This window comes from Tenrec ecaudatus, chromosome 8 (assembly GCF_050624435.1).
Source record: "Tenrec ecaudatus isolate mTenEca1 chromosome 8, mTenEca1.hap1, whole genome shotgun sequence".
NCBI lineage: Eukaryota > Metazoa > Chordata > Mammalia > Afrosoricida > Tenrecidae > Tenrec > Tenrec ecaudatus.
Window position 1 is genome coordinate 28,092,116 of NC_134537.1, and position 11,500 is coordinate 28,103,615.

Sequence of the window (11,500 nt, forward strand, 5' to 3'; positions counted from 1 at the left end):
CACAGTTTTTCTCAGGTTGTAGCAGTACCCATTTTGTAGATACAAAAAACAAAAACCGAGGCTCATTCCACACAACCGCTGAAGACAAATAGGTGCATAAGTAAATGTGGTGAAGAGAGCAGACGGTGCCCAACTATCAAAAGATAGAGCGTCTGGGGTCTTAAAGGCTTGAAGTTAAAGAACCAGTCATCTAGCAGAGAAGCAACAAGCCCACATGGAAGAAGCACACCAGCCTGAGTGATCATGAGGTGTCGTCAAGCCCAGGTAACAGGCACTAGAAGACCCATAACAAACAAACAGAACCATATTGTTGAGAAAGAGGAGGGGCAGAGCAGAGACCCAAAAGCCATCTGTAGACAATGGGACATCCCCTCACCGAAGGGTCACAAGGAAGGGATGAATCAACCAGGAAGCAGTATAGCACCGATGAAACACACAATATTCCTCAGGTTCCTTCAGGGTTCCTCACTCCACTCTCAAGACCCCAGTCCTGCCTTTCACTGCAGGCTAGACTGGAACATGTGCACAGGTACAGATAAGAGATAAGAGCTCAGGACACATGGAATCCAGGAACAGGAATGGGAGTATTGATACCAGGAGGGTAGGGGGAAGGTGGGGAGAGGAAGAAGGAACTGATCACATGATCTGCACATAACCACACACACCCCAGCGGGACAGACAACAGAAACCATGGAGGAAGGGGGAAAGCAGTCGGTGTAAGATATGAAAATAATAATAATAATTTATAATTTATAAAGGGGTCATGAATGTGAGTGGGGAGGGGAAAAGAGGAGGCTGATACCAAGGGCTCAAATAGAAAGTAAATATTTAGAAAATAATGATGTCGACATATACAAATATGCTTGGTACAGTTGGTGAATGGATTGTTTTAAGAGCTGTAAGAGCCCTCAATAAAGTGATCTTTTATTAAAAACAAAACAAAAACCCGAGGCTCAAAGTGAGAGGTGGAAAACATGCCTGAGGGGGTCACAGTTAGGAAGGCACAAGTCAGGTCTTGGAAACAAATGACAACGCAGTTCAGTGAGGCCTCATTCTTCTCGTGGTTCCTTTTTGGAGCTCCAGGATGCCCTGTCTCTGGTCTTCAATGAACTCCTAATTCTTAGATATTGTTACATGTCTGAGATCAAGAAAACCCAGGTGCCTGGGTAGGGCAAGAGGTTTATGCTCAGTTACTAACTGGGAAGCTGGCAGCACGCGCCCACCCAGCGGCGGCACTGTGGAAGAAAGTGCTGGCAAACGAGTTCCAATAAGATTACAGTCCAAAACGTGCCACAGAGCAGCCCGACTCTGTCACATGTGGGGTTGCCACGAGTCGCAATCGTCTGCAGTGGATTTATCAAGACAGCCTAGGGGCCATGTAATATGTAGATTCCTGATGGCTAGGAGACTTCTTCCTTAAGTCCCAAACTATAATTAAAAAAACAGTGGAGGCAACAAGAAAAATCTTTGGAAAGTTCCCCTGGCCTTCTCAGCCGAGTCCAGCTCCCCTGCAGGATTGTCCCAGCACCAGGGAGACCCTGTTGTCCCTGTGAGTCCCAGGAGCCTGTGTTCTGGCCTTGCGGGCAGAGCTGCCTGTCCTTGGGCAGTATATCACATGCCAATGCCATGCTGCTTCCCCTGAGACCCATGGTCTTCCTGGGAGAGCAGGGGACTGCCTGTCCCCACATGAAGGGGCCTCAAGCTGCTCGAATTTGGGGAATCTTGTGTCTGAGCTTTGGAGTTTCCCTGCGCTTTCTGAGTGTTAGAGTGTCTATCAGCACATCCCCACACACCCCGCCCCTGCTTCTCCAGCAGCCCCACATGCCCATCACGCTGGGCTGCCTCTTACCCACCCGAGCCTTGGAAACCAGCAAACCAATTGAGCCCGAAATGAGTGTCCGGAAAGAGTACCTGGCTTCTGAGCACGAGAGCCAACGAGCCCCCTGGAAGGAGGAAGTGAATGGGTTGGAATGTGTAGGCTTGGCAAAATCTATTTCTACTGCTCAGAAACTTCTGCTTGCTTCCTTTTATGCCCTTAGTGGCGAGGGGCGCAGCTGACCAAAGGGTAACCCTTCCTGTGACATCTCAGACTTTACCCCCACAGCAGGAGCAGCCTAACCAGAACTCTCTCCCCTGGCACTGTGTACGTTCTGGCATCTCCCAACAGCTCTATGGAAGCTCAGTAGATGTGGTGCTTCTGGACCATGGATTCTCCTACGGGCCCGCTTCAACCAGGCAGCTGGGGAGCCCTTGGCAAGACAGGCGGTTCTTCCAGCTCTTGGCTTGGTCTGTGAGTGCCCAGCCTTCGCGTGGGCTCTGCCGGCCTGTGGAGAGAGTTGTATTTATTTTGAGTTGGAAAAGGGCAAGATTGGCTATGGCCAACTGATCAGAGAGCCCCCAGATGAAAGGCTCCCTCAGTGGATTCAATCTCTTGGCTTCCAGTGGGGCAGCCAGTCGCCCTTGGAACGTGAGGCTGCCCTCCCGCCCACTACCGCTTAACACCAGACAGCCCCAGCAAGGGTTTGAGAACCAGTGCACACCCCCGTGCCCACATCCTGCTCTTGTTCCTTGCTAATGGTCCATCTGCCCACCTCTTGCCTCTGCGATAATAGGCGATTTTGAACCCGTCAGGAAGCCTCTTCTTATCCACGCTCCTCACCCTTCTCTGTCTCCTTTCCCACTGGGAAGCCAAAGCTCAAATAAAACAATGCCAAAACAGCCACATCACATCCCAACAGAGCCCAGATGTCTCCACCCCACCGAGGTGTGCATGCGCTATCTACTGCTCCCTGTTCAGGACTTGGCCTCCACGCAGGACAAAACCCAAACCCACTGCCACCCTGTCGACCCTTTATAGAGTCTCTGTGACTGCAGATCCTGACAGAAGCTGACAGCCTCAGCTTTCTCCCTTGAGGGGCTGGAGAGGGCTGAACTATCAACCTTGAGGTTAGCAGGCCAACACCTAACTCACAGCCCCTTTCAGGACTCCTTGCAAGTAGGACAAAGTGCCCCCAAGACCATTAGGAAGCAGTGGTTAGCTCCCTCACATTGGGCTGCTAACTGCATGGTCAGCTCTCTGGGAGAAAGATGGGCATTCTACCGCTGTACAGAGTTCCAGTCTCTGAAACCCGCAGGGGCAGTTCTACCCTGTCCCATAGGGGGGCTATGAGCCTGTGGCACTGGTCTGTGGGAGTTTCCCCACTGTGCCACCAGCCACCTACCTCTAAGAGGCTGGAAGGTCAGTACCGATTCTCAGTAGGATGTTTAGCTCAATGAAAGGGACTCCCACGTACCTCCATTTGGGTCTGTTTTGTACTGAAAATTGCACAAACCCTAAGTGTAGTGCTGGGAGACTTTTTAAACTTGAACAAACACCTTTGTGCATCTAATACCCAGATAAGGACCAGAACATTACCAGCTTCCCTTCCCCCGAGAGCCCGCCTGTGCCCCTTCCACCCACTGACACCCCACACGCACATACGCATACACACACTCATGTAAGGGGGGCCGCCACCAAGGCTTCTCTCAGCATAGATCAGGTCTTGGTGTTTTTCACATGGTATAAATGGAATCATTTCATCCCACACTTCCATGCCTGCTGTTTCCCTCAACATTCTTTTTATTGTGTGTGCGAAGAGTTGCATCTCGTTCCTTCTCTTTGCTGTCTCGTACTGTGTTAGTCTGGGTCGACTAGAGAAACATGCATAAATATGCATGTGTGTGTGTGTGTAGGAAAGATCTTTATATAAAAGAGCTTGAGTAGTGAGAAAATATTCCAGTCCAGATCAAATCCATAAGTCTGATATTAGCCCATATGTCTGATACCAGTCTATAAAATCTTCTTCAAACTCACGAAACACATGCAAGGACACCGAATGCAGGAAGATCACAGGCCAGTTGGTGGGAAGTCTTGTGAATCCAGTGGCAGTGTAAACATCTCAGTGCTGGCAGAGCTCTCTACGTGACTTCTCCAGCTCCCAGGGCTGCATCAGGGTAGGTCTATGTGGCTTCTCCTCAGGGATGTCTCACAGGGAGTCAGCCTTGTCAGGAGAGAGTCTCCAAGGGAGGGAGCAGAGAGAGAATGTGTCTCTCACCTCCAAGGAGTTCCCAGAATCCTCAGGAGAAGACCATACCCACACAGCGGCCTCATTGGCTATACCATGATCAACAGGCTGGACTCCACCCCTTCATTCTTAATCCTCAAGTTGACAAATGATTATGTCACTACCGCAGGTTCTCATTGTGTCGATCCATTACAGCTCTGACCCACTTCACGGCTAACAGGCACCCAGTCTTTGCTATTACTAATCATGCTGCTGTGGACATTTCAGTGAGACGTTAGTGCGTAACTTTTGGCAAACATCACTTTAATCTTAATTGGCTCATTGATGACCTAGTCATCAGGTTAATTTCAGTGTTGTATTCCTCTGAAAAGTAGTGCAGACTCAGGATAAAAACTTCAATGTCACAGAAGGATGGAGAATGAAAATAGAAGCCAGGATCACCTCTTAGCCTGAGGCCGTTCTCTGGGAGTGCGCGCTGCTGTCAGTTTCTTAAAGCGAAATGGTGGCACCGGGCTGAAGTGCTCAGCTGCTAACGGGAAGGTCGACATTTCGAACGCACCAGCTACTCCATGGTGGTAGCAGTCTGCTTCCGGAAAGAGTCAGCCGATCGCCAACAAATCGATTCCAACGCAAAGCCGCCGAGTGAGCAGAGTTGCTGAGGCTGTAACTCAATGCAAGTAGACAGCATCCTCCTCCCCCTGCTGAGCAGCTGCTAGGTTTGAACCACTGACTTTGTGGTTAGCCATCCAGCACTACTAGGTTCCTTCCATAACGTTCACAGCCCTGGGAACCCAGTAGGACCGCTCTCTACCCTCTGAGGTCTCTGTGAGTCAGAATCGGCAGCGTGGCTTGGGTTATCAATTTCTTGTGCATCATTTTAACATTTTCTGTGGCCTAGACACTCATGTCTAAGTACAGACATCACAGTCTTTAAGAAAACACCTATTGGAGTTCACGTGACTCCATGCACCCTGGCCACCGCGCCTCCGGTAGTCCCAGAGGTAAGTGCAGGCGGGTTTTGGCCACGGAAGGTGAAAAGCCGTTCCCTCCTGCTGCGTGAGGCCGGGCTATCACTTTTAATAGGCCCGTAAGCGATGTCAAGAGCTACCGTCTCAGACACCCACAGGGAAGCTCCACCCTGCCCTCCAGGGGTGCCATGCGTTGGCATCCACTGTACGGCAGCGAGTTAGGATATTTTGGTGGTTAGGGTAAGGCATATGGGGGCTTACACAGCAGTAAGTTTCATGTCCACAGCATGTCTTGAGTGACTGGAGTCTGCTCAGCTTGGGGCTTGTCTGGGAAGCACGCAGGTAAAAGGCACAGGTACAAACAGCTCTGATACAATGTGTACAGGTGTCCGGAGAACGACCTGCCACGGAAGGAGCACCGAGAGCTCCCAGGGAGGCTCCAGAGAGAGTGGACACTTGGCAGCAGCCCGTGAATGACGAATGGCCAGAGCTTCTCTGGGCAGAGGGAGGAGCGAGGAGATTTCCAAGCACACCAAGATATAGAGGCAGGTCCGAGCATGTCAATTGTTTGTGTGTGGCTGTACTGTGGGATGCTGGGGGCAGGGAGTAGACATGACTGAGGGGGCTTAATAGGTATTTGGGGGCCAAGAGGTGAAAGGTGTTATATAATGATTGCAGGGGGGGGTCTTTCATATTTTGGAATCTTGGGAAAGATTTCACAGATAGTTAAAAACAATCAACCAAAAAAAGCACAGTGAAGACGGCTTCAAACATCACAGGCTTCCTGGTGCCCTTCCTGACAGTCCAGGTTGGTGCCTGGTGAAAACATGTATTGCGTTGTTCATGCATCTTGTCTAGCCCGCCTGACAATCAGCCCCTATCAGATTCTCGTCTCAGTTCTCCAGTGCTAGCACCTGGTCCTTAACAGGTGGTCACCAAATGATCCCTGGACATTTGCATGAATCCGGAATGTCCACTGTGTAGCAGAAGCGGTCAGATGATGAAATGACTTGTTGTTGTATCGGATAAATCTGCTGTAGGAGACCTCTGTAGAATGTGGAAAAGTGAGGCTGTGATTTTGAGGACTAGGGTGCACCTGACCCAAACCGTGGTGTTTCCATTGCTTCGATGCACAGGAAAGATGGACATTGACGGAGGAAGGGGCAAGCAGCATCCGTGTGTGTGAACTGCGGTGCGGCTAAAAGGACAAACCGACCTGTCTTGAAAGAAAAACGGCCACGGTGCTCCTGAGGGGCCAGGATGGTGAGAGGACATCCTGTGGACACGCTGTCAGAAGAGACCCGTCCCTGGAGAAGGACATCATGCTTGGTGAAGCAGAGAGGAGGCAGCGAAAAGAGGAAGGCCTTCGATGGGATGGAGTGACGCTGTGGCCGTGACTCGGAGCTCAGGCACGGGAATACTTGTGCGGGTGGAGCTAGACCGTGTGGTGCTTCGTCCTGTCTTGGCAGGGTCACGGCGGCTTGGCACTCACCCCGTGGCATCGAACAGCAACAAGAAAGCACCAAGCTGGGTTTCCCTCTCTCTTTGGATTTGTGTTTACATGGGCCAGTTTCTGCCTTGCCTGCAAGGCGGGAGAGGAAAAGGGAGCGGAGACCGGCCTCTGCAATAGCACAGGGAGAAATTCGGGGGTGGGGGGGGGGGTTTCAAGGGAAGCGCGGCATTTCCTTGGCATCAGCACGTGGGGTGGGCTGGAGCTGGATGGGATCCGACAGCCGTCATCTCAGCCCTCAGCAACTCCAAGGGACTCAGGCTGCAGGAAAGTATGCACATCTCCCATCTCCATTTCTGAAATCCAGGCCTGGCTCAGAAGGAGGCCATCCGCCCCACTAGCTACCTCCACATCACCCATGGCCTTGAGGCTGGTGAGATTGAGCACGTGGAACATGGTAGAAGGAGCACTTTCCATTTCTTCTGTGACCTGGGAATACTGGGAGGACTCAGGGTGCAAAAGGGGAGGATCTTCTTTGCCCAGGGCTTGCCCGGTCCTCATCAGCATCGCCAACTTCCCTGGAACCCCTCTCCTTCAGCCAACCAAGAAGCCCGCCATTCCTTTCAGTCTGCCCATCCGGGAACTTTCTTCACTGGGCCGCATCCTAGTGGGGAGGATCTCAAATGCCCTTGGACCTGAACCACGTTTTTGTTTTTAATTTTTTAAAAGATTTTTTTGATGAATCGTTTTACTGGGGGGCTCTTACAAATCTTATAACAATCCTTCATTCAAGTGTATGAAGCACACTTTTACATATGTTGCCATAAACATTTCCAAAGCATTTTGTTTCTACTTGAGCCCTTGGAATCAGCTCCTCTTTTTGCCCCTCCTTCCCCCACCATCACGAAACCTTGATCAATGATATATTAGAATTATTATTTCATGTCTTACACTGCCCGTTGTCTCCCTTCACCCACATTCCTGGTATTGATTCCCTAGTGGTAGGGGAGCTATAGATCCAATCTTGTGCAAAAGGATAAAGAGTGTAAGATCCTACTTATACAAAGTATCTAGAGCAGTCGAAGGCACAGAGATGAAAGTGTATTGGAGAAGGGGAGGTTGGCGGGAGAAAGGATCAACTTAGACCCCCTCCCAGGGGGACGAATAACAGAAACGTGGGTGAGGGGCAATGGAGGACGGTGTGAGGTATGGAAAAAACAATCTATAACTTATCAAGGGTTTGTGAGGGCGGGGAAAGAAATGGGGAGCTGATATCAGTGGGAGGAGAATGCTTTGAAAATGATAATGGCGACATATGTGTGAATGGGCTTGACACTGGAGGAATGTATGGATTGTGATAAGAGATGTAAGAGCCCCAATAAAAGTATTTTTTAAAGGGTATTGGAAGTTGGGGAGAGAGAGGAATATTCTCTCATTATTCCTTAAGGGATACTGGGTTCTGGTTTGAAGTGATGAAAAACTGAGAAATGGATAGTGGCAACAGCTACATATACGATGAATGTAATGAATGTGACGGAATGGTGCACTGTAAAACAGCTCACATGGCAAACTGCATTGGGTGTCTGCTACCACCACACAATTTGGACTTGAACCACTTTTGACGTCTTTGCTCACTCTTGCTGCTCCTGGCTCTGTAGCCTGCTCGCTTTATTATATTTATCTGGGTTTCATCTGGACTGAGGAATGCTCACCTTGAACCTGGATGCTGACCTCAGGACCTGCTCTGACACCCAGGTTCTGTTGCAACCACCCTTGAATTGAAGAAGCTAAATATGGACTTCCCCTTCCTCCCGGTAGATTAAACAGACCTCAATGCCAAGATGTAATTTTTCATGACAAGATCCATGTTTTACCCTCTCCAACCCACAGGCTCCTGACTGGGATGTATATGTATACCTTGGAAATGTAAATGGTACCGAGGAGATAACCCAGGTGCTACTACGGTAAGGGCTCTAAAAGTCCTGGTCTGGAGAAGAAGCTCTATTGATTCAAAGATGTTCAGTGAGTTAAACTGCCTCCCCCTGCTTCCCAATTCACGGCCTTCTTCCACAGCTATTAAATTATACCTGGTGAAAAGAGAGTGGGCAGGGAGTCCAAAGTCCTCTTTCTTTTTCCAACTGCATCATTCCTCCCTCTCCCACCACGGATGGGAGATGACACCCACCCTAGAATCTTCTTTGACTATTGTCAAGAGATGGTGACTGTGAAGATGTCCAGCGCCTGCTAGATGGGGGCAGTGGACTGGGTTCCAGTCAGGGCGTTGCCACTTGCTAAGTAGGTGGATTTGTGGGAGCTCTGGTGACACGGTGGCTATGGGTTGGACTGCTAACTAGCAGATCAGCAGTTCGAAATCACCCACCGCTCCTCGGGAGAAAATGAGGCTTTCTACTCCTGTGAAGAGTTATAGTCTCAGAAACCCACAGGTACAGTTCTATCCCATCCTATTGCGTCACCCATGAGTCAGAATCGACTCAGTGGCAGCGAGGTTGGTTTCAGTAGGTGAATTTGGGCAAATCATTTGATTTCTCTGAGCCTCAGTTACGTCACTTGTAATCTGTGGGTGATAGTGCAAGCAGTAAGGTCTCTGCAGAGGAGTATGTAAAACACTTGAGAAGCAGCTCGCAGAGTGTCTGGCACTGAGCAGGGCTGTAATACATCTTTCCCTCTTCCTTCAAGAAAGATGGGGCTTTCTACTCTTGCAAAGAGTTACAGTTTTGGAAACTCAAGGGGGGGCAGGTCTATCTTGAACAGGTAGAGCTGGCTTTTAGGATCATTATGAATTGACATAGACTGGATGTAAGAATTCAGTTGCAATGTAAGGAGTGAGCTGCTAACCAAAAGGTCAGCAGTTCAAATCTACCAGCTGCTCCTCAGGAGAAAGCTGAGGTTGTCTGCTCTGGTAAAGATGTACAGTCTCAGAGATCCAGAAGGGCAGTTTATTCTGACCTATAGGATTGGACTCACGGCATGCTTACCACTCACTAGTCCAATTGACTTTTTTTTCCGTAAGCTGCACAATAACATTCCCGGGAAGAAAGGGTTCCCAGCACCTTCCTCCCTTGTGGATTTAATTGAGCCTTGTCTTCCTAAGGACTTGCCTCTGATGTCTGCGGTTTCTCTTTTCTTCACTGTTTTTGGAAGAAACCAAAGGAACTCTACCAGATTTCAGGCTGGAGGGCAGCAAGCTTTCATGGAGGTTTTGCCATTTGGCTGAGACCTTACGATGGGTCTATGTACGCTTTGGCAGAAAGGACAGAGCTAACAGACTGAGTAGCGTGGGGGAGGCATGCAGGAGTGCCAGTGTGTGTTATGTGGAGGGAAGAGGATGCGAATGGATCGGAATCAATGGTTTACAAAGTCATCCAAGCTCCTTGGCTTATGGTAACCATCATCTTATTAGAACAATCTGATTTTTGTTAAAAAAAAGATGATTACCAACACATGTGGTGTCTAATTCTATCACATGAATGTAAGAACAAGCTTATTACTAGAAAATGGGGATTTATTTTATGTGTATATATAAAACTACAGCGAGGAACACGTGTCTGTGAAACAAACGGGCAGTTGGAGGCCATGTGCTAGGCTCTTCCCGAGGTTTGGCATTGATGATTCACCAGGATATGTTCCTTCACTTTGTCCTCTGCGGCACTCCCCAGAGCTGGGTAGAGCTGCCGGTATCCAAGGGCTAACAAAACGTAACACTGAGAAAATTCTGTCTTCATTCATGGTCTAGGCAGTATACATAGGTACACATACATGTACATGCATATATGTATATATGTTATGTATATAACACATATACTTGGCATGTACAATGTACAGTTCTGACAGGAATGTTGTGTTCATGCAGTCAACCAGCATCATGATCCAAGTTCTCAGTTCTTCCATCATCCATGACAGAAGCTCTGTATCATCATCATCATTTTATTAGTTTGTAAAGGAACATCTCTTTCCAATGTCCGTGACCTCTGTGGGCTGCTGAAGTGCCCTCTGGGAGGGTGGGGAGGGCAGCCAGGCAGGCAGACTGGGGCAGATGCAAGGCAGAGGAAGGCGTGTCTGCGGGGAGTGGGGTACGGGTGGTCCAGTGGAGCTCTGCACAATCTGGGTCTGACAGCGACTAGTGAAAAGGGACCATCTGAGAAAGACAAATCTGATGGGCACGAAGGTGAGTTGAAGGACATCAGAGCAGAGAGGCCATAGGAAGATGGCGCAGGACCCATGTCAGAGATGGGAGGTCAGAAAAGGCTTTCATCAGCTGACACAGGAGCGGGAGGAACGGGGAAGGCTGGCTGTGGGTTATCTGCGCTCTGAGTGCCTCCCAATGAGTGAAACCGACCCAGCATGTCCTGCTGCTGCTGCTAGCTGGGACAGAAGAACAGTCACACTTTCAAATTCCTCCTGTCAGTGACTAAGCTCTCCACACCAGGCGTGGGAGGAGGCTCTTCCGTGTACCTCCCCCTTCCCTCTCTTAATGCCATGGATTTCTTGCCAAAGCCTTTGCTCTGGGCTGATGGTGGATGGTTGAGGTCAACTCTAGTCGTTTGGAGGCCAAGTGAACTGGTAACAGAAACCTCGAGGCTGTTACATCTGTTATGTAAAAAGACTCGGTATGCTCCATGTACACAGGGGAGTGGAGTGGAAGTGAAAAGTGGGCATGCATATCCATCCTGATGCACTGCATCTTTAAAAGTCTAAGGCCTAATTCCAATCAGAAAGTACTCCTCTTACTTTTGCAGTTTCTCCAAAATTGTTTTTGTTTTAATAACAACAACAACAACCACAACAAAAATCATCAGCCTCCTTAATTTACCAAAGTTGGGGATTTTTAATTTGGTCTTTGAAACTTTTCAAATCAGAAAATGATTATATACTTATTGGATACAAGAAAAATGCAAAAATTATAAAAAAAAGAAACTAGCAGGCACCGTGATTGCAGAAATGAATACCAGTAACATTGAAACACATGGCCTCCCAGTGTTTGTTCTTTGCTGTATTGC